General features: G+C 38.5%; 1 long non-coding RNA gene across 5 annotated transcripts in view; it reads right to left on the reverse strand.

The window, feature by feature from the left end:
• LOC142827856 (uncharacterized) overlaps window positions 1-23,666 on the reverse strand; it is a 109,655-nt gene extending 85,989 nt beyond the window's left edge. For all 5 annotated transcript variants that reach the window (XR_012902637.2, XR_012902633.2, XR_016349156.1 and 2 more), the window contains exon 1: window positions 23,566-23,666. This is a non-coding gene — a long non-coding RNA (uncharacterized LOC142827856). The remainder of the gene's footprint in view (window positions 1-23,565) is intronic.
• Window positions 23,667-23,979: the final 313 nt, after the last annotated feature.

Genomic DNA, 23,979 nt, shown 5'->3' on the forward strand with positions numbered 1-23,979 from the left:
CAGTAGAGCCTAAAGGTCCCGGGCTTGCATTGTGTACACATGTGTGTCTACACACAGAATATCCACTCCTAAAAAGTTTCAATCTCAATAGAGAAGACACGAAACGCTGGGAGAAAAGCATTGTTATGCTCTGAGTTTTTCACATGGGAAGCTGAAGCACAGAGCTATCAATATGATTAAGTCACACAGAGAATTTGTGGCAGTCTCATGAATTTAAACCAGATCTCCTGAGTTCTGTTCCAGTGCCTTAGGCACACGAGGCTCCCCCACCCACAGCCAGTTCATTTATAACATAATATTTAATCCTTAATGAGTTTTTTATAGATGGTTTTTCTTTCTTCCTTTCTAGTATTTTTTTTTCATAAAACCCTAAACTAACATAACATTTCAATGGAACTTTGGAGCATTTGATGTTTGTGCGGCTTCTACATTAAGCAAAATGATATTCATCATCAATAATGAGCATCATTCTGCTTGTATATTTTAGCAGCCACCACATGGTTAATTCCAAACTGCTGTCTTACTCTAAAAATCAGCTCCTATAAGCCTTTTAATGATACAAAATGGTAAGCTAGGCAATGCCTTTCAAAAAATGAATGAGGACTGTTACAGGCATCTGTGTGCACACTTCCCCCTGGCTGGGTCATTATTTTGAACTAATAGCTGACCTTTCTGGCCTTTGGAAGACCATTGTGCTTAATGGCCTGAGTTAATTTGCTATGCTGCAGGCTTGGCTGATCTTTATTCTGAAATACTCAAAGCTGCTGCACCTTCTCCTCCTCCTTCTGGTGAAAGCAACTGCTGATATAATCCAGTTGGCACAACATTGCCTACGGGAGTGACCAGGCATGCTGCTATGAGACAGGACTGTACAGTAATTCACTGAGTCTTGACTTTCCAGGAAAGGAAAGAAAAGAATTCTGGACATAGACACAGAGAGAGAGAGAGAATAGGAGGGGAAGCTGGGTGGCAGGGGAGGAGTATATGGAAGGGGAGGGAAGTGAAACAAGAAAAACAGGCACTCCCCCCAAGCAAAAGCCTTGTTTTCCTTTCTTTAAACCATGTTGAAAGAACAGCGTTCACGCGATTTACTGTAGTGAAACTGAAATACTTATGATAGAATCTCTCTTTAGAAAACCAAATAAATATTTGAAAGTTGAAATTCTTTTGCCAGCCAGTAGCTCTTGTGTCTCTTCCAGCATTACTGGAGAGGCTGGGCTGAATGACTGTTTTAAACATCAATTAAGGAACAAACTAAAAAGAAAAGATCGAAAGAGCCATGTTCTCACAAATCCTCTGGCTGCAGCAGGCTCTGCCAGCTCCTGTAAGCTTTGCTGTCTTTCCCATTCCCAAAATCCTCCCCTAAGATACCAGCTTGGACAATAGGGGAGAAGAAGAATAAGATGAGGAGGGAGGAAGCCCTGCTAAAAGCTGCTTGAGAAAAAGAAGAAAATAGTTTTTAAGGCCCTTAGCAGCCTAGCTTCTGCTCCACCTGGCAGAAACTTCCAAAGTCCAGTACTGTATTTCAATTTCTGGCTTCTCTGCTCCTTACTGTGTGCATTACTGTATTTCCACTCCTTCCACTTTTTCTACTTCCAAGAACAGGGGTGCTAAGGTGAAGAGAGCATGAAGCCACCGGGAAGAGAAACACATTCTACTAAGCTGAAGCTGCCACAATTTGGGGAGAGCTGGAGAGCCAGGCTGTTTAGATTTGCTTTAATTATACACGTAGGTGTGCACATGGCCATATGTGTGACGTATGAGGGTACAGTCCACACCCAGTGTGAGTGTGGGGGTGGGGGGGCAGTACTATCCCTACCCTGAAACCTTGACTGCTGTACAATGCCTTCCTGAAGAAGCTCTTCCCATGGTCTACCACCTTTGAAATAAACAAACAAACAAACAAACCCAGCACTCTCCTCACATAGATGCACATTCAAGGCAAGCTGGACACAACCCCAACCATAAGACAACTCGCCTTCTTCAACACCCACTTATAATATATGTGGGGGGGGGGGTAGCACGTATAGATAAGACGGTAACATCGTTTTCTTAAACTGCAGAAATGAGAACACACAGTATCTTTAGTTGATGCAGAAATTTTTAGTATTTGATATAGTGATAATAATGCAAATCTTTGGATCCCCATCAGGTTAAATTAAATTCCTGGAAAATGCATAAAAAAGAGAACAGCCAGATGGATCACGTACTGGTCAGGTGATACCCCCTACGCTCCCCTGGGTTGCTCACAAACAGCCTTCTAGCATGCGCACCACACCCTGAATGTCATAATATGTATACAGTCAGATATTCATGGAAACCTTCCAAAAATGTGCAGAGTATAGCTCAGTATTGTAAATTGCATGACTTAATTTCTCTACCCTTTATTCTCTCCTCTCCAGCTCACTCACTCTTGCATTGTCTTGTTTAAATGTAGTCTGTAAGCCCTTCAAGGCAGGAATGGTGATTTTTCTTGGTTTTGTTTTTGTATTATGAGACCCTCCACGCCTCCTTTGGAAGCTGCATACATTTGCAGAAGTAATCAAAATTCAAAGCCATATGTCAGTGGTGTCCTCTACACTGCTCCATGGCTGTCAGCAATGACTTCTGCTTGTAGGCTCAGCCTCCTGATGATTCCTCCATTCCTCCACCTTTCTCCCTTTATCTTTTCCTCTCAGATCCATGGCTGGAGACTTAGCAAATGGAGGTGAAAGTTGAACTGGCCTCTTTCATAACATCTGGGCCTCATAGAGAGTAGGAACCTAACTCTGACTTCACTAAAGACAATGGAAACACTTAATTGGATTCCTGTAGCTGGACCAGCCCCTAAAATGCCACCTGTTAACTATTGCAGCTTTGAGTTCTGTCTAAATTCTTATTATTATTACTAGTAAATATGTTATGCCAGTGCCTAGATGTCCCAGCCAATGGACCCATTGTGCTAGGCACTGTACAAGCACCAAGCAAGAAATACATCTTAGGAACAGATAGTATCTAAATATCATCAGAAGTGAACAAGATCCTACCATTTCCTGCAAGTTGAGGCAAGATTTTAAATTATTCTTTAACCAGAAATAATATTTATTTATTTAGTGTGACCATGTCAAAGATATGCCAAGCCCTACACTCGCTAAGACATCTCTATTTATTTCCATTTCTGGTGTTCTCATATAGAAATTTGCAGTATTCTCCCTCATCTTTTAAGCAGTAACATTAAAGACTTAAATATCCCACCCACATTGGTTTCCTGCATAAAGATGATCAGAAGAAAATGTTTAATTAATAATCAAGCGACTCAGAACAAACTACCTTTCTGCAGCACCACATATTTTGCCACATTTTCTGTATGGTTTAAAATGTGTCTCTGTACTTTAATGTTGTCATTTTCTATATTCCCTGCTTATCTGGAATGCATTGCATTACGCTGTTTTACCAGAGCCGTGCCTCGGGCACCATAATAGTGGTATGCTAACAAACCAAAAGGTGTTACTATGCTGCAAGCATTTCTAAGTATGCCTAATCAATCTGTGGAGGTAGCAGGCAGGATTCTATTCTGGGGTACTATTTCAGATTTTGGCACGGAGGAGGTGACCTGTGTATGCCAAGATGGGGGGAAAAGAGTAAGAGCATGAGGGGATGGACTGAGGACAAAGACTTCAGCAATGTTACTGAGCATGCTCAGTGCAAGCCAAGCACCAAATGGAGGGGGGGGGGACCTAACCTATCTGCCCCCTCCCCCACACACACACACACACACACACACACACATCATCTCTATCTAGAGGCTACCAAGATAATGGAAAACTACTTTTTAGCAGACAACTTAGCAGTTAGCTGATAGGAGCACTGTATTGAATTCCTACATACATGAAAGACAATTAAATAAATATTAGACTCCTTCAGCTCTAACAGTAAAATATTCTTACATCTTGTGGCAAGTCGCTTAAGGGCCACTGCTTAGCTTTAAAAATTTAATGTATATTCTTACTTTTTTACTAACTCTGTGGAGAGAGACAAACTTTGTCAGGACTCCGGGACTCTGTCCCAGCTCTGGAAGGAGAGCAGAGTCTAGTGGGTTACAGCAAGGGGACAGATACATTTCAGCTCTACATAAGAACATCAGAATGGCCATACTGGATCAGACCAAAGTTCTTCTAGCCCAGTGGCCAATGCCAGGTGCTTCAGAAGGAATAAACAGAAGAGGCAATCAGAGTGAAGCATCCCCTATTCCCCATTCCCAGCTTCTGGCAAACAGATGCTAGGGATGCAATCTTTGCCCATTCTGGCTAGTAGCCATTGGTGGACCTATACTACTTGAACTTTTTTTGTTCTTACTGGAACCCTTTTATAGTTTGGGCCTTTCCACCATCTCCTGGCAAAGAGTTCCACAAGTTGACTGTTAAAAAATAATGTATAGGTGGTCCCCAACTTGCGACGCGATTGGTACCCGGGGAAGCGTCACAAGTCGGGGGCATCATAACTCAAACCCTCATTTATGATAGGTGCCATGGGCCATCATAAATGTGGACTGAGGACATAAGTTGGGGGTTTTCAGTCCCTTCTGAATTTACAAAAATGGTTGTAAGTGTGGGGAATCGTAACTTGGGCTGTCGGAAGATGGGGATTTCCTGTATTTTGTTTGTTTTTAAATCTGCTATCTATACATTTAATTGGGTCTGTTCCTTGTGTTGTGTTAAGGCTCATCTAGACTACACGGAAGATTGGACAGAGGATCTCACTTCCGATTTCACTTTCGAAAGTGGACCTTCTAAAGTGAAAGTAATCAAGACACATTTTTTTCGGAAATCCCCCTTTTTTGAAAAGCTACATAAACCTCATTTTTTGAGGAAAAGCAGCTTTTCAAAAAAGGGGAGAGGGTTGCTGAAAAAAATGCATCTTGATTACTTTCACTTTAGAAGCTCCGCTTTCGAAAGTGAGATCGGAAAAAGATATGCAAATTCCTGTGGAATTTGAATATCCTCTTTCTAATCTTCCATGAAGTCTAGATGAGCCCTTAGTGATGGAATAAATAACATTTCCTTATTCTATTTTTCCATACCATTCATGATTTTCTAGACATCTAACATATTTCCTCACCTTTTAATCATTTATTTTCCAAGTTGAAAAGTCCATGTTGTTAATCTCTCCTCATATGGAAGCTGTTCTGTACCCCTATTCATTTCTGTTGCCCTTTCTGTACCTTTTCCAAATCCAAGATATCTTTTTTTTAGATGTGGTGACCAATCTGCATACAGTATTCAAGATGTGGACATACAATGGCTTTATGTAGAGGCATTTTTTTGTCTTGTTATCTATCCCTTTCCTAATGATTCCCAATATTCTGTTACCTGTTTTAGTATTTAGACTGCCACTGCACATTAAACAGATGTTTTCAGGGAACTATCCACAATGATTCCAAGATCTCTTTCTTGTGTGGTAACAGCTATTTTGTATCTAAGTTTAGGATTATGTTTTCCCATGTGCATTGCTTTGCACTTATCAATACTGAATTCCATCTTCCTTTGAGTTGCCCAGTCACCCAGTTTTGTGAAATCCCTTTGTAACTCTTTGCAGTCAATTTTGGACTCGTCCCTGTTCACACCTTTTCCCAGAACATTTATAAATGTAACACAGTAATCCAAATGCAAATCCAAGCAGTACAACATTCATTCCTACTCTTTTGTTCCCTCTTTCAAGTGGAGAACCTGGCGACACTTTCATAATCTAACCTCCTTCAATTACTTGAATGTTCAGCCTTTTGTTATTCTTAATCACCCACCTCCCTCTTTTTATAACAAACTCCCTGCCCCAAAAGCAAAGCTGTAAGCTGCTCAAACTCTGATGCGTTTAAATACTGCTTGTGGAGTCAGGGCATGCAGCTTTAAGCAGACCTCAAGTATGAAATCCAGGGGTTCAAACTCAGGAGGGAGGGCTACAGTCTCCCCAGTCCCCAATAAATGGTGCCCTTGGTTCTATCCCTTGTTTCCCCATGCTAGGGGGCTGGGAGCATGCCTGTGCACTGTTAGCTGACTAGGGAGCAGAGTCATCACTACAACAACTCTGTACAGTGTGGGAGGACATTCACAGCATGGTCAGAGGAAATGAGTTGAGGCTCTCAAGTGTCATTGTGGCCTGATACCTATCTGTTGGATTGGCCACTTGAAGGCAGTGATGGTCAGGCTACAATGAGGCTAGTCTAAATTATGCTTGGGGCCAAAGTAGGTGGTTTCAGAATAAGGCTTAGGGCTGTAAAGATAATGGACATCCACCTTTCTAACCCACCTGCCTTGGTTCCTACACCAAATGTAGCACCAACATATGTGATGATTTATTCTGTAGTCTTTCTGGATGAGCTGTTATCAGATGTCGGGAGCAATTTCATGTGTACTGGTTTCCTGTATGACTGCATTTTTCTTGGTCACTATCACCACTACTTCATAGGCTGAAAACTTTCCCCTCACACCATTCACCCACATTTTCTTTTATGCTTGATTCTTGTCTCACTCATTCATCACTAGGGTAAGAGGGTTATAGGCTATATTTTTTCTTTGCTCTAATTGCTATAGGGCAAGTTTATTTGTGGCTTGTCTTTTTCTCTCCGGTGTAATATACCAACTTCATAGTTATAAAATGAATTTGGAGTTAAGTAGGCTTTGCTTAACTCTGAAAGCGGAATAAACCAGTTTAGACTTATTAGACTCCAGTCTCCTCTCTCTCTTTCATCTTGTGTTGCCATTTGCAGGACACAGAAGGAGGAGTTGTGCATCTAATTTCTCCCCCTTTAGACTTGTGCAAAATGCAGATAAGGCTGGGGTAAAACTCCACTATTCCTATTTAGTAGTATTTTGCATCCACTCTATAAAGGGGCAAATAAATACACAGAGTGCAAGTCAATGGAGAATCCAACCCATAGCATGTAATGTTGCAGTAATTAATAATTACTTCAGCAATGAACTACCTGAGCCTTTGTAGGGGTGTCTATGAAACATAGATAAATTCTGCTTTCATTATAATCATGGGCTCCGTCTACATTGGCATGATTTTCCAGAAATGCTTAAAACGGAACAGTTTTCCATTATAAGTATTTCCGGAAAAAGAGCGTCTACATTGGCAGGATGCTTTTCCAGAAAAGCCCTTTTTCCGGAAAAGCGTCCGTGGCCAATGTAGACGTGCTTTTCCAGAAAAAAGCCCCGATCGCCATTTTCGTGATCGGGGCTTTTTTGCAGAAAAGACTACTGTGCTGTCTACACTGGCCCTTTTCTGGAACAGTTTTCCAGAAAAAGGACTTTTGCCTGAGCGGGGGCAACATAGTTTTTCCGGAAAAGCAGCTGATTTCTTACAGTAGATCGTCAGTGCTTTCTGGAAATTCAAGGGGACAGTGTAGACAGCTCGCAGCTTATTCCGGAAAAGCGGCTGATTTTCCGGAATAAGTGGCCCAGTGTAGACACAGCCATGCTGTTTTGAATTTTTTCACTGAGGTCTTACAATTATCAAAACAATATTGAAACTGAGCCAACAAACACTATCGCATGCAAAAATTTTAGCAACACGCATAGTCGGTTTACTGCAGTGAGAAAATTTGCATAATCTAAAGATTTTAGCTTCAGGCAACTTATTTTAGATACCTGTTTTTTGTTAATATACTTCCTGTGGAATTTGAATCTGTTTCCAAGTAAGCATTGAGAGGGTACAGCTTTCTTTAAACAAAGAAACAGGAACGCTATTTAAAAACTGTACACAGCAAATGCATCTTGTAATACAATCTGCTAAGTAAAAATCATTCCCATTGTGTAACTAATAAAGTAGAAGCATTTTGGGAAACCTTCAAATACTGAATATATTGAATTTATCATATCCTAGTGTAGTTGAAAACAAATCTGGCATAAGTGAGATACGAAGTCTGTATTACACAGTATTAGGTTATGGTACATAGTATACAGAATCCCAGAATTCTTAACTGAGACAAAATTCTTATGGAAATATATAGGAGTTTTGTCAGAATAAATTAGAAAAACACTGAGTAAATAAGGTATGCTCAGCCACAAAATTGAAGGTTTCACAATATAGGCAAGTATTTAAAAATCTCTCCAGGCTCATGAGTCTGGCTTAAATATAGCCAATTTTGAATGTTTTATATTTTCCTTCTGTGTTGTTGTTATTTAAGCTTGAATGGTTCATGTTTTCAAGCTTTTCTTTGCAACCAGGACAACTAGAAATCTACTTTTTAAATATAATCATGTGACACTGGGAAGTAAGAGGTTTTTTTTAAAAAATACATAGTTTTGCAATAAACTCACACGAGGTGGCACCTCTTTCCCCACTCTCCCCACAGCACACCTTTTTTATAAGGACTAGAGGAAAGCATCTCTTTACTCTGTGGTAAGAACTAACATGGATTTCTCAAGAACTGATCATACCAGACCAACCTAATTTCATTCTTTGAAAGGGGTACTGGCTTAGCAGATGGGGGTGAGGGAGATGGATTAGTAGTAGTAGATATGATATATCTTGGTTTTTTGGAAGGCTTTTGGCATGACATTCTCATGAACAAACTAGGGAAATGTGGGCTGGACAATATTAATGTATGGTTGGTTCACAACTGATTGAAGAATCATACTCCAAATTTAATTATCTATGGTTTGCTGTCAAATTGGGAGGACGTATCTAGTGGGAAGTCTAGAAATATGAGTCTTAGGTACCATACTTGTCAGTATTTTCAGTAATGACTCGGATACTGGAGTAGAGAGTAGAGAAATTTGTGGAGACAGCAAGCTGGGAGGGGTTTCAGGAACTCTGGAGGATAGGATTAGATTTGAAAAGGACTTTGACAAAGAATTGGTCTGAAATCAACATGATTAAATTAACTAAAAATAAGGGCAAAATACTTTATTCAGGAAGGCAAAAATCAAACATGACAATACAAAATGAGGAGTAAGTAGTGAGGCAGTACTACTGCTGAAGAGGATCTGGGGGTTATAGTGGATCACAAATTGAATCTGAACCTACAATGTGAGGTAGTTACAAAAAAGGCTAATATCATTTTAGGATATATGTTACCACAAGTATCAACAGTGAGACAAGGGAGGTAAAGTGTTCCACTATACTCAGACCTGGTGTGGCCTCAGGTGGAGTTCTGTGCCCAGTTCTGGGTGCCACACTTTAAAGAGGATATGGACAAATTGGAGAGAGGCCAGAGGAGAGCAATAAAGATGATAAAAGGTTTAGAAAACATGATCTAAGAAGAAAGATTTAAAAAACTGGTCCTGTTTAGCTTTGAGAGAATTAGATTGGGGGGGGGGGACATGATAATCATCTTGAACTATATTAAAGTTTTTTATAACGAGAGTGGTGATTGGCTCTTCTCTATGTCCACTGAACGTAGGACAAGAAGTAGTGTCGGTAAGCTGTAGTAAGAGAGATTTTGTGTTAGCTGTTAGGAAAAAACCTTTCTAACAATGAAGGGATAAAACAACAAATGGTCTGGTAGCACTTTATAAACTAACAAAACATGTAGATGGTATCATGAGTTTTCGTGGGCACAGCTCACTTAAGTTCTGGAACAGGATTCTAAGGGAAATTGCAGAATCCTCATTATTGGAGGTTTTTAGGAACAGGTTAGTCAAACATGTTTTAGGAATGGTCCTACCTCATCATGGGAAGATGGATTAGATGATTTCTTGATCTCTGTCCCAAACCTATATGTTTATAATTGAATAAGTTCATAGCATAGAAAATGTTGAGAGCTACTGAAGTCAATATATTATAATTTTACTCAATGTGTAAGAAATTGTAGTTTGCATTTTATAGTGTATTATTTGACAAATAATTATACATTATATACAGATACCATTTTATTTATAATTATTAATATAGTCTCAAAATACCTAAGGAGATTATAGTCTATGGCATTAAGTTGAAGACTAATTATTATTAATTATTCATATCGTTTATTTGTATAATGGTAGTGTTAAGGATTGTAATCAGCTCTAGGCACTGTACAAACAAGTTAAAAGATTATTCCTGCATCAGAGAGCTTGTAATCTAGATTTATCATAAGACATTTATATAAGTATTCTTTTACAATTAATGATTTCTCAATGATCTTCAGAATATTTGTGAACAAAATACATTGGGCTCATAAATCATAACTAATCTCCGTTCCTTTGTGACAATATTCATAATTCGATTACTATTTAACCAAATCTTATATAAATTAAATATATAATGCAATATATTTGGAGGCTTTGGAATAGGCAATTAAATTATTTTTGCATCCAAAATACACATGCGTAATACAATTGGATACAAATATTTGTCATGTACATATCACAGAACTGTTCTCTAGAATGTATTATAATTATAATTATTATTTTATTTTTGTAACAGAGTAGTATTGTTGTAAAATAGAATTTCTACTTCCATGTTGCTTTGTATATTTATATTGTAGAGTAAACTTTCTTCCCCTTAACCTGATGGAAATGGTCATGTGGCCTCCTTGGAGAACCTAGTCTATGGTTACATTTCTAGAGTTCAGTGCAGAGTGGCTGTAACTCTCTTAAACAGGCAACTATGATATTGAAATGACCAACAGCCACTTAAAACCATGAGAAAAAAAAGATGTTTTGATGCTGAAAGAGAACCATAGGCTTTTTGTATGTTCTGTGGATTTCCCTTGAACTTGTACTCTGTCAACATGAAAGTGAAACAGCTAAGCTAAACAAGACATTTCTATACTAATACTGTACTAAAGTAAGAAGTGGAAGAATGTTTTAATATCATTATAACAGGCATAGTTGAGGAGGAGTCAAAATACATTTTCCACTAGAAACTAACATCTTTTATATGAAAATTATTCTGTTCATATAAATCCTCTGCACCTGATTAATATAATACGCAAAAGATGAGGGACCACATTTTGAAGGCTTTGCCCATGGCAAGATTGCCACTTCCATGGTAAAACTCACACAAGGAAGCTAAAGAAAGGAAATCTCAGGATCCTTTCATGGTATTTCCCTCAGATTATTGATTATTCCATCAAGGTCATGAAGTTTACATTGCACCTGTGGAATAAGATGCTGTGTCCACTTCCAAATGTGAAGTCCAGGGCCTCTAGTGGTTCCTGGTCCCTGACCTCTTTTTTCAATAGCACGAGATAACCAAGAATCCCCCTCTCTGTGGTTAATCTGCAGACTTTTTTGCACATATGCAAGGAATTTATAGCACCAGGCCATAATACCTGTTCCAGAAGTGGGAAGGGGAACTATAGATCCCCCAATCTTATTCCTATCCTGTGTGCTAACTGCCCACTCCTAGCCTTACTATTCCTGTGGTGAGTATTCCTAAGATAAAGAAACTTCCAGTCCTTCAACTTTGATCTTTTGGTGGTAAGTATGATGTCAAAAAGAAAACAGTTCTGCTGGGAGATGGGGAGATGGTGGACCAGTTACGGATTTAATCTGAGGTCTGTAGGAATGATGGGAGAGAATACCAAAGAAGTCCTATTGTCAGTCACTCACAGCAGCCTAAAACTAATGTCTTGTCTTGACTTATGTGTAATAAAAACACTCAAAAGGTTTGTTCATGATTTTGGACCCACAATAAGAACTGACTGGAAAATCCAGGTTGGAAATGGTACGAATGTGTATAAAAATATATATCTGCAAAAATCACATTTTTTTATAGGAATATATTTCAGGCTTAAAATTCTGACCAACTCTACCCACCATGTTCTGATGACCTTGTAGTTAGGCTAAGCAGGTTTGTGCAGTTTAAAATTTAACATTATCAGTAAGCTGGAATAGATGATTATTTGAGAGAGGACTTCAATGAGAGATGCAACAATTCCCCATTACAGTATATAGCAGCCTTGCAGAGGCTGCAACAACAGCAGAATGCTGAGTAGAGTACTGTTTGCAATATTGTCTAATGTATAATACTAGATACCCCAAAGACTAGAATGACTGGAAGGGGAGTTCAGAAAACAGCAACACTAATTATTAAGTCTGAGAGAGTGACTCGGGCAATACTAAATATTTGTAGCTTGGCTAAACATTACCTACCTGGAGGACATACTTGACTTGGGGTATAAACAAACTCTATGAGTGTAAAATAATTGTTCAAAAAGATCCATACTCACTTCAGCTGGCCAAAGAGCAAAAGTTGTTAGTTGAATAGTCTATAAAAACATAGTGAAGGTTGTAGAATATAATATTCACTCCAGACTTTCCAGTCATTGCTAATAAATGCAAATGGCATAAAATTGGCTTCAGAAAATTAAGATGAATATCAGAATAATTTTCTGACAGTGAGGACTGTGGTATCATTTCCCTAGGGATACAGTGAAAAAACCTATCTCATCAGTCATTTCAAGGATAACTAGATGAAGTACTTGAAAATATACAGTAGCAAAGAAAGTGATTATGCATTGGCACTGGTATAGAATATATAATCCAGAACCACAGGTTTTTTCATGAGTCTGTTGAATATACTGTTTCCATTTAATTTTTTGGTTCTTTCAGAACATGTACTGCTCAGAAGGATCTGAGAGTTTGTGGTAGATCACAAGCTCCACATGAGTCAATAATGTGAGGCTGTTGCCAAAAAAAAAAAAAAAAAGTTCCAAACCCTTGGAGGTGATAGCATAGGCACTGGCCCTCCTAGACAAATTAGCAGGTGCTCCTGCATGGGCAGCCATGCTCCTCCTTTGATTCCCTTCCTCCCCTCTCCTCTCCCCCCCCCCACCAGCACCACCCACCACCCACCATGAAGATTCTAGTCCCAAATTTAGACTTGCCACAAAGAGCTCCTTTCCCCCCTTCAACTAAACTATTGGAATATGATCCAAAGCCCACTGAAGTCAATGTAAAGGTCAGGTCCTCAATGTGGTCTTGAAAGTATGTTGCAAATATATTATTAGTAATTTTCATACACAAGTCTGACTGTAAATTTTATCTCACACATTGGCATTTTATTAAATTTTATAGAAATGTTATAGTAACATGTACCTGCAATCATACATCATTATAAGGCAAATAGATGCATATTATAACAAAGGTATATTGTATATAAACATTACTGTTCTAAGTTCAGCATAAATCAGTGACTATGGTGCCTAATGAACATAAAGATTGCTCTAAGCAAAGTGAAATATGTAACTTCAGAGTCTTGAGGGGGGAAAATATTCACTTGCATTATTCACTTAACCTTTTGCTCTTGTTCTTTCAGCATGTTAAATTGCCCTTTCCTAATGCACAGAGAAAGTGTCTGTCTTGTCATGATCTGAAGAAGGTGTCTTTCATATCTCAAGTCTTTTGATCTAAGAATGTAATATTTAGGTAGATAGCTGAGGCATGTCTGCCCTGTTTGCCAAGAAAGGATTTTAGTTCGCAGTTTGAGAGATGCAATATGTCAACTACATGACAAATATTATGTAGATTTCACACAGAAAACATAGCACTTAAATAAACAATTCAACATGGGAAAAGGTAATTCTAGAACCCATTGCCATTTGTCCTTAGAGCTGATTGGAAAACTATTTTCTTTTCATAGGAGAGTTTGCGCTATCAATGTTTACCATCCCAAATAGGGATGAAAAGTTAAAATGTTGTTTTTTTAATCTTTTGCATATTTCATTTTGATCATTTTAAAAATGTGTGTTTCAGTTTCAACCTTTAAAATATTTACACTTTTTAAATAGAAATTCACTAAAATTTCAAAATGAAAGGTCCTTTCAATTTAGAAAATATAACTTTGTTTTAAAATGTTTCAATATTTCCTTTAGAAAATCTAAAAACCTTTTTCTATTTTTTTTTAATCTGGAGTTTTCTCAGCAGTGATCCTTCTCTGTTGCTGAAGCAATTTTGGTTTCAACAGACTGGCATTTTCTAATGGAAATTTTTTTTGTCAAAAAAAAAAATCACTACCATCTCTATTTGCATCTTGAATATCTCTGAGGTTAGAATCAGGACAAAAACCACCATATAAAAGAAACAAAAATAGACCAGTGCATATTTTGATATTAACTAATCCTTAGGAGGCAAAAGCAAAGCATGATAGTGTTCTTTTAGCAGGTCCTATCCACTTCCTTGAGCAGCTAATTTGAGCACTAAAAGGAATGCTTCTGTAGTTTGCACTGTACCTGTAATTTTTTTTATATTAAATCCCAATACCATTGTTAAAACATCTTTGATTAAAGAAACAGTCACACCGAATTATAAGGAGAATTGGTATGTTACCATAAATGTGTACAGTATAGTCTTACAAATTAAGAATGGTACAGATTTAACCTATCTAGTCCTGCGCTCTCTGGTCTGGTAACATCCATAGTCCATCACGATTTTAGTTAGTCAGATGTCCACTTATCATGGGTGTGTCCAAGTTTCCTGTGGTCCCATAAAGTTTGTTTACTGCCACCAGTCCTGGCAGTGCTGCTGTTTTGCTGTGCTGTTATTTAGCTTTAATTTACCCCAGTATCTCTTGTGAGATCCCAGTAAACAGTAGAAGTGTTGCAAATGGTGCTAGACAGTAATAACATCCCATGATTTGGCAAATTCTCTGGTTTGAAACCAGTCAGGTCCCAAGAGTGACAGATTAGAGAGGTTCAACATCTAGCAATAAAAATATCTCTTTCAGTACCTCAACATTTGAAATTCTGGTACATACAGGATCAACTGTACATACAAGATCAAGCATTATTTTAGAATAATTTATCCATAGTACATTTCCAGGCTGTTATCATCTTTATTGATGCTTTCATATTTGTAACAAAGATGGATAAAACCAGTTTGGAATAATGTGGCTCAAAGGTCTGGATGTTGGGAAAGTATTGTAAAGGTTGAAGAAAATATTGTTTTAGGAGTTCTTTTATATCTGAGAGAGATAAGTGGACCATTATACAAAGTAAATTATGTTATTAGGAATGGTCTAAATTTTTATATGCATTTTTTTGGTGGAAAATTGGAACTTTCAGCTAAAAAGAGAATATTTTAATTCAGACATTCCATGGTGATGTCTCATGCTTCCATTTTCTCCTATAGGCTGGATTTCCCCAGCTGGAATACATATCCTATGAAAAGAATTGAGAAGTTGAGAACCCAAACCAAAACCTTTTCATGGGCATTTCTGCCCTGGCAATGATGTGGTCCTGTTACTCAAGAATTAGGTACTTGCCATTACATTAAAGACAAAAATAACACAGGGAAGTGATTTATGTTGGCATAGCTTTCCTATTTATATATATTAACTTGAAATTCAATTCAGAACTACAGTCAAAATGTAGTTCAGGGCTCATATAGCTCAGACTCATGTTTGAGAGGTTGAATGTGATCTAGATAGTCTATCTGCCCTTCTTTCACTACTGTTTTATGACCAATAAATGAAATGCTTATAAATGTGCATTGCCATTCTAGAAACAGATATAGTAATGCTGAGAGGTTTGAAAAATAAATGAAAGTGGCCAATAAACAAACATTAAAAAACAAAAATCTCTCATTTTTAGACTGCATATTTAATATTCACTTTTCCCTACTAGATACTGTGCTGCTATTTGCAGCCATTGGCTAGGTATCTCACAGAAACAACAGTTGCATTAAGGGAGTGGGAAAACCCACTCATTACCAGAAGTTGTTTTGATAATGTTGACTGGAATGAATGATGCTTTTCCCATGCTTATGCTAGATTGTCATTATAGAAAAGGAAAACTAGATGGCATCCTACCAAAAAGGCAACCGAAGGTCAAAGTAGAATTTAACTTTTTTGAAGGTGTCAAAATAGGAGAACATATTAGGCACGGGCAACTTATTGGGATGCAAAACAAATGTAAGTGGAACATTTTATGAGGTAAGAAGAATTTGGTTTAATTTTATGATCATCCTTACTTTGTTTATTCTTTCCATTCCTCTGTACTTCTGAGTTCTACCTATGACTTGACAAGGAATTGCCTCAGTGTCCTGAGAGAGATTGTGATGTATTTTTGTTTCACCTTAAGCTAGAATTATCTGAAGTCGCAAGAAAGACATTTTGCAGGATTTCCAACCCAGTTTTGCAAACTCAAACTATTCAGAAGCTTTGGGCAATTATTAAATAGCTCTTGCATGCTTATGAGAAGCCATCTGAAGCATTTGCTGTTTGTCCCCCCTTAATTCAATTACATAAAGTAGAGATAGGTGCCTGCAAACATGAAGGAGCAATCTTATTGTCTCAAAAATAGTGCTGAGCCTGCAGTGTACTGATTGTATGGAGTTTGGAACTGACCACTTGGAAGTGCTGACTCTGGATGTGTGATACTACTGTGGTGGCTAAAGGCTAAAGACATCAAGCTGAAGGTAAATGTGGGGAAGTCAGGCTGCAGGGCAGAAGTGACAGGTCTGACTCATCCAGGAGCCCCGTGTTGACGGGGGGTGGGTGCAGCAGAGAGCTCTGGCCCCTGCTGCTGGGCAGTAGTGGAGGGCTGGCAGTGGTTGCAGAGTCCCAGCAGCTGCTGAGCCTTGGTCCCAGCAGTCGTAGCAGCTGCAGAGCCCCACCAGCCTCAGAAGCCACGTCAGCCGTGGAGCTCCATTCTGGGTCGGATCTAATGCATCTGAGGGTGCTGGAAGAGTTGGTGGTTGTTGTTACACAGCCATTAACTATTAACTTTGAAAACTTGTGATGGTCGGTGAGGTCTTGGATAATTGGAAAAAGACAAATGTAGAGCCCGTCTTTAAAACAAAAAAACAACAAACAAAAAAAAGGAAAATCTGGGACAGACCAGTCACTGGAGAAGTCATGACAGACCAGTCACTGGAGAAATCATGAAACAGGTTCTCAAGCAATCCATTTTGAAACACTTGGAGGAGAGGAAGGTGATGAGGAATAGTCAACATGGATTCATTAGGCAAGTTATGCCAGACCAAACTGATTGCCTTCTATGATGAGATAATTGGCTCTGTGGATCTGGGGAAAGTGGTGGCCATTATATACCTTGACTTTAACAAAGCTTTTGATATGGTCTCCTACAGTATTGTTGCCAGCAAGTTAAAAAAGTATGGATTAGATGAATAGACTGTAAAGTGGTAGAAAGCTGGCCTAGATCATTGCGCTGAACAAGTAGCAATCAACAGCTCTATGTCTAGTTAGCAGCCAGTATCAAGCAGAATACCCCAACAGTTGGCCTTCAGGCCAATTTTTTTCATTAGCTTCATTAATGATCTGGATGAGGAGATGGGTTGCAACTTCAGCAAGTTCTCAGATGACACTTAGCTGGGGGAGAGGTAGATCTGCTGGAGAGTATGAATAGGGTTCAGAGTGACCAAGATAAATGGGAGGATTAGGCCAAAAGAAATCTGATGATGTTCAACAAGGAAAAGTGCAGAGTCCTGAATTTAGGATGGAAGAATCCCATGTACAGCTATAAAGGAGAAAGCCCAGCAGAGGGGAATGAAAATGGTTCTGGATCTGGAGCACATGGCCTATGAGGACAATCTGAGAGAACTTGGTTTATTTAATCATCAGAAGAAAAGAGTGAGGGACGATTTGATAAAAGCCTTCACCTACCTGAAGGGGCAGAGGGATTTTTCCAAAGGGGATGGAGCGAGGATATAGGTATAGATTGGATATTAGGAAAATTATTGCAGTATGAGGGTGATGAAGCACTGGAATAGATTACCTAGGGAGGAGGTGGAAGTTCCATCTATAGAGGTTTCTATGGTCAGTATTGACAAAGCTCTGCCTGGGAAAATTAGTTGGGGTTGGTCCTGCTTTGAGCAGGGAGTTGTTTGAGATTACCTCTTGGGATTTTTTCCAACCCTAATCTTCTATGTTTCTATGATAATTCATATAAGATTTAATCTGTTGTGAGGTATATTGATCACCAGCCAAGAGAGTTATTCAGGATTTATCCAGCTAATTGTACTGTGTGTTATGGGAGTAAGTATGTAAGGCAGGCAATTTCTCTTCTAGTCCATGAGGAATAGCTCATTATGTGCATCTTAATTCCTTGTTTAAATTGTAGAACTGATAACCATAACTATGGTTTGCAGTTGAAGTTGTGAGAAACTTTGTCTCTCCTGAGTTTTCTTTAAGTTTAAAAATGACCTGGAAAGGGGTTTGATTAATCTGGTCTTAATTTCAGGCTTTGTAACAAGGAGCAAAACCAGGCATGTTTCACTTGGGCTAGAGTTTCTTTTCACAGATCCAATCACAATATGCTCTGTTCTTTAAGGGATTAAATGCTTCATCATAAAAATGAAAGTTGTCCATCTGCATTGATTACAGTATTGTGCACTGAGGTAATTTAACAGTACATCTCTAAACAGATTAGTAAATACTAGGAGTTATTACTATATATAATCTGTTAGGCTATGTCTACAAAGTTATTCTGAAATAATGTAGTGAGTGTCTACACAGCAAGCCCATTATTTCAAAATAAATTCAAAATAACAGGTTTCTTACTCCGACTCCTGTAACCCTCATTGTATGAGGAGTAAGGGAAGTTGGGAAAAGAGTGCTCTATTTTGAAATAACTGCTGTGTAGACATCACCAAAGGTTGAAATAAGCTTGTTCAACTTAAGCTATACAATTATCGTAGCTCAAGTTGCTTATTTAAAGTTTAGCCCTGCTGTGTAGATGTGTCCTTAGTTACTTTACTAATACTACTTGTGTTGAATTTAGTATGAAAACATTTCTCTCTTGTGCAAATTTGCACAGATCATACCTTTGTTTACCATATATAGATAATCATAAGTCTATTTTGGGTGGTCTGGGGTATTTCCCCCTGCTTTCTACTGGCATGCATGTTTTATTAATTTAGGTGAGAAATATAGCTAATGGTGTTAATGTAACTTACTTAATGTTTAACAAATAGCATTAAATAAGATTTGAGGTTCAGCATACAGAGACTTCTGCCTGCTTCTTAAACCTTTTATTAAGAAACAGGAAAACCAGTTAAAGCTTTTGAAAAATAAAATATTACATAAGGTTTTATTTTAACATTCTTTGTCCCCTTTCCCTTTAGCAGGAAGGAATTTTTAGAAGGCAAAACCCAACAACCTTGTTTGACAGTCTTTTAGTTGTTATAAAAGATGCTAATAGATGTCTTTTTAAGGACAAGAGAAAAGAGTTGAAAAGGGCTATAGCTGTTGATGCTCCTGTTGTTAAAGTCTGATCCTCTTTCATCATTGGTGGTATTTGGGATTCAGATATAGCCAATAGATGTTGCATCACCTCGTGATGAAAGCATGATGGTGAAGCTTTCTCCAGTAGTTAATTTTCCCCCTCAAAGTATGTCCAGAGAGGGTATGGTGAGTGGAATAACCTCACCCCATCATTATTTTGTCCATCAGTTAAACCTAGTTTCAAACACATCCATTTTAGTTCACTGATTGCCAGTTTCACACTCTTCTTGTTGATCAAGCCTGATCTTATCGCAGTACTTGAGTTATGTCAGTAGAACGTTTCATTGGACTAATTCCACTTTTTCTGTCTTTCATATCTATTCCTGTCAAGGTTTGTGGTTATAGGCTACTTTGACATCTTATGAAGTTACACCCTGGATAGTTGAACTCATAAAAAGGGTAAATTTGTAGACCCAATTGTTACAACATAATTCAGTATTTTTCTCTTTCCCCCACAACTTTCAGCCCAGCAGCATTAGCACTCTGCATCCCTAACCTGAGAATCCCCTGAGTAGGAATATTAGCTTTGTGTCACAGTGCCATTTAGAGCCCATTTCAGATGCTGGAGTGCAGGAGAGAACTTCCTTGTGTCAAGGAGATGCCATTCAAAAATACTATGTTGGGCAGTGGATGGAAGAGTGTGCATAAGAGACATATGCTTTCTGCACCAACCATCACCCAAAGAATGGAAGGCAGCAAAGGCTCCCTGTAGGGAAAAGAGCATTGGTCACTGAGAAAGATGAAGGGACAGGGATTCATGGTATTGGGGTATCTTGAAAGACCCCAGAGCTCCTCCTGTAATGAAATGCTAAACTGTGTTATATTGTTCTACTAACAGGTGACACTGTACATAAAATACTTCATTTAAAGCTAACCTGAGCCATACCTGGCACACCATTAAAGGATCTTATGATGAAAAATCTGCTCCATATACACAAGCACTATGGCCAGTTGCTATCAGGTATGGAAGAACATGACAGCTGGTTAGTGGAGGAAAACTAGGAGACACAGAATAAAAGGTGGTGCCGGGGGTGAGGGGTGGGGGGGGGGAGGGTGGTGTGTGTGTGTGTGACAGAACTTGTATAGGGTGGGCAAGGAGTGACAGAGTACTTCCAGCATGTACTGGACCTGTTATATGATTTTCTTTATAAAATACATTATAAATCATAGACACACTTTCAATTAATCTGTGGATATGTTTCAGGTATATGTTGCAGTGCCACTGGCAGCCTATTGGGGACAGGGGAGCTAAGACTGTCTCTTGAGCCAACATGTTTCTGCTCCCTGACAACAATGTTTGGGTTAAAATATCACTTCAGTGTTTTCTCTCACATCACCGACTTGTGCAGGCCTTCTCCATGGCTTACCACTAGTGTGGAATACAACACAACAGCTGTCAGCTGGATGGAGTAGGATCGATCACATTACATACAACTTACATTCTCTATTTTGGTGTCTTATTGTGTTATGGATTGAATTTAAGTTGGCCTGGTTGGTTTATAAAGCACTTAGTCGACAGCTCGGGAATGGCCTGATGCTGTACTGCTATCAGATAGCTGGGTTCTGGCATCATCCACTTTTCAGGAGTTCTATTCTCTTGTTTTGATTGGCAAGTAATCAAACATGTCTAGTATTGATCCTAAAGGTCTGGATCGTGCATCATCTGGGCATCTGCCTCAGTCTAACACTTCCCACTTTGAGCACATGTAAAAATATTCCACTGGTTTTTATTTTAATTACTGTCAAGTTATACATATGAACTCCATATTTTAATAGGAGGTATTATGGTGTGAATTCAGACACTAAATGTTGGTTCCTTCATGTATTATATTCACACACAGTAATGAACTACTGTATAGCACACTAATTGAATCATTTGAAGATAATAAACTCAGAAGATATATTCTTTTAATAAACATTTTTACATTATCTATATGATCATAGAGCCTCATCCAGAGAGTCTAAGTATACATTGCTAATTCTGTTTTCCCTCCACTCCTCTCCATACACTCTCTAACTTTATTCCGTCCCCTGTAAAAGTTATCCAATAATTTCCTAAAAGAATCATTTTTCCTCTCTTGGTTGATCTCTGTTATGAAATTTAACCAGATTGAATGTGTAGGGCGAACATCTCAGGTTTCCAGTTCCAGAGTATGCTTTTATGTTCCAGAGTCAACAGGAAAAGAAGAATTACAGCACATAGCTAACTTAGGTTCATATTTCCCTAATGCCTGAACAACAGGAAGCAGCAGAACTGATTTGTTTCATAAATTTCTTCCTGGGTGATACAGACACTAGTGCAGCATGTTCAGATCTGTAGCTAGTCCCTGCAGCAAGATCACAATGCTAGAATATCTTGCGAACACTTCTCACTCATAAAGCTAAACTGGACACTACACTAGGGAATATACTGAGAGGAATATTCCTGCACTAGAATGGAGCTGGACTAGATGTACCTCTTATCTCTATCTTTTTAACTTGGTCCAATTATTTTATAGGCCTACTGTCTCCAATTGTGATAATTTTTTTTCTTCCTTGAGCACTCTCAGGGTATGTCTAGTCTACAGGGTTTTGTTGACAAAAGTGGACTTTTGTCGACAAAATTATACCTACATCTACACTACTGCTGAGTTATGTTGACATAACGTCGACAGAACGTGGCAGTTTTGTCGATGATGGTAAGCTTCATTCTACGAGGAATAACACCTTTTGTTGACAGAGTTCTGTCGTCAGAAGGCATTATTGCATCTACACTGTCCTTTGTGTCTACACTCTCATGACGACAAAGCGGCTTGCTTTGTCAACAGAACTGGATGTAGTCTAGACGCTCTTTGTCGACAGAAGCTTTATCGACGTCAACAAAGCCTCTGTTGACAAAAGCCTGTAGTCTAGATGTACCTGCATTGTCCCAAGGCATGAACTGAGGTGCTCATTCTCTTTCATTCATTTCAGTGGGATGATAACTCTGGCTCTAATGAAAACCATTCAAATGCTTGTTGTCAAAGGGGCTGATGGCAGAAATGTGGGGAGGGACAATCATCTGGTACTATGTTCAGATGACTTGTACATCTTTGTCAAAGTGCCAGAAATTTCAGTTCCACTTTCAACAGAGATTACAGAGCAATATTGCATCGTTTCTTGGCACATAGCATTCCTCATCCACAGAGTTTCTCTGTCCTCCTTTTCAAATGGAAGCCAAATATAAATATCTGGTGAATACTCAGACTTAACTTGATTTCATACATTAAACAGATAATTGTTCTTTATTAATAATAATTGTGTTACACTAGGCTCCAGATGCACTAATTATGCTAAGGTCTCATTGTACTAGGCATTGTACAAATATATAGTAAAGACAGCCCCTGTCTAGAAACACTCACAATAGAAAAAGACAGAGGATGGAGAGGAAACAGAAGCAAAGTGACTTTGGTAGCAACACATCATATATGTTTTGAAATTTTCCTGAAATTTTCCTTTGTGAGGAAGACTAAAGTTCCAACATTGTAAACATTCTGGGCAGTCTAGGTAGGGGTCTTTTGTGTATTGAATCAATATATCTATTGTTTACACCTGGGGACTGAGGGAGAATTTTCCAACTATTTTCCTTATAACCATGCTACAGACCAAAGCTGTTTCTAGCTCTATGTTACTTTGATCCCATTACAAAAGCTATCCTGTGGACAGGGCTAGTTTGTATTTGTGGAAAGAAAGAGGCAGTTTTGAAGTAGGCCCTATTCTGCAACTGTCTGTGTACAGAGAACTCTTGCACATGCCCTGAATCCTGTTGAGAACTTTAGTGTCCATTTGCTTCATATTGAAGGACTGGGGTCTAAAACACTCACTAATCAACAATTCTTTCCTGTGTCCTTTGAACTAAATCATTTTTTCCCCTTTCTTGTTTTCGGAGCTTGAGATTTCAACAAAAATAGATTTTTTGGGGGCAAAATGCACCTGCTTTCAATGAAAAAAAATTATCTTTAAAAATAACCAAAATGCCAGCACCAAAAACTTTTCAGTCAAAAATAGGAAATGTTGTTTCTTTTTGTTTGTTTTGTTGTTGGACAAAAATGAATTTTTCCACTGAAAAATGTTGACAAAACCAATTTTTAAATTAACCCTGACTTATTTGAGTAAATGATACATAGAAGTGACATTGTAAACACAACTTGCACAGATACTGGTGGCAAACAGCATATTACAAAGTGCTTAGGAAGTTATTTCTCAGATAAAAGCAGATTAGTTTACTTTAATGATTTACAATTTACTTGATTAAGATTAGTCTTACTCTTACTCTTGTAGTCGACAAGAGTAAGTCTCAGGTCCAACACTGGGCTCTCAAGCAGTTTATTTCCTGACAGCTAACAGCTGTGCCCCATAAGTGGAAGAACAATATAACAAAGAAGCACCATATCTTACATCCCTTCCTGCAAGCCTGGAAGCCCGGGTTGGCTGCGGATGAAGTGGGAAGTTGTCTCAGCTTCCAAGGCACCGGTACCCAAAGCCCATCGGTGAGGTTCAATTTGCTAGGCTCTGAGGCAGCCTTAAATACAGTTTTCCTGCCTTGTTTGACAGCTTGGAAATTTCCAGGAGTTACTCATTACGTGCTGATGTAGGGCTTAGCTGTTAGTTATCAATCTGGTTCGGATCTAGGTCTGCTTGTTCTTTGGCCCTGTTTACATGATCAGGTACATTAGGGTAAACAGAATTGTTTATGCATTCTTGCCCTTTACCTTCATCTTATACTTGCTATACTGGCAACAATGCTTATCTTAAATGGTGTATATTCCCAAAGACTTGCTTCTGGCTCATCAGAATGCCAACTGGGCTTTA

This window comes from Pelodiscus sinensis, chromosome 3, assembly GCF_052426305.1.
Source record: "Pelodiscus sinensis isolate ZL-2025 chromosome 3, ASM5242630v1, whole genome shotgun sequence".
NCBI lineage: Eukaryota > Metazoa > Chordata > Testudines > Trionychidae > Pelodiscus > Pelodiscus sinensis.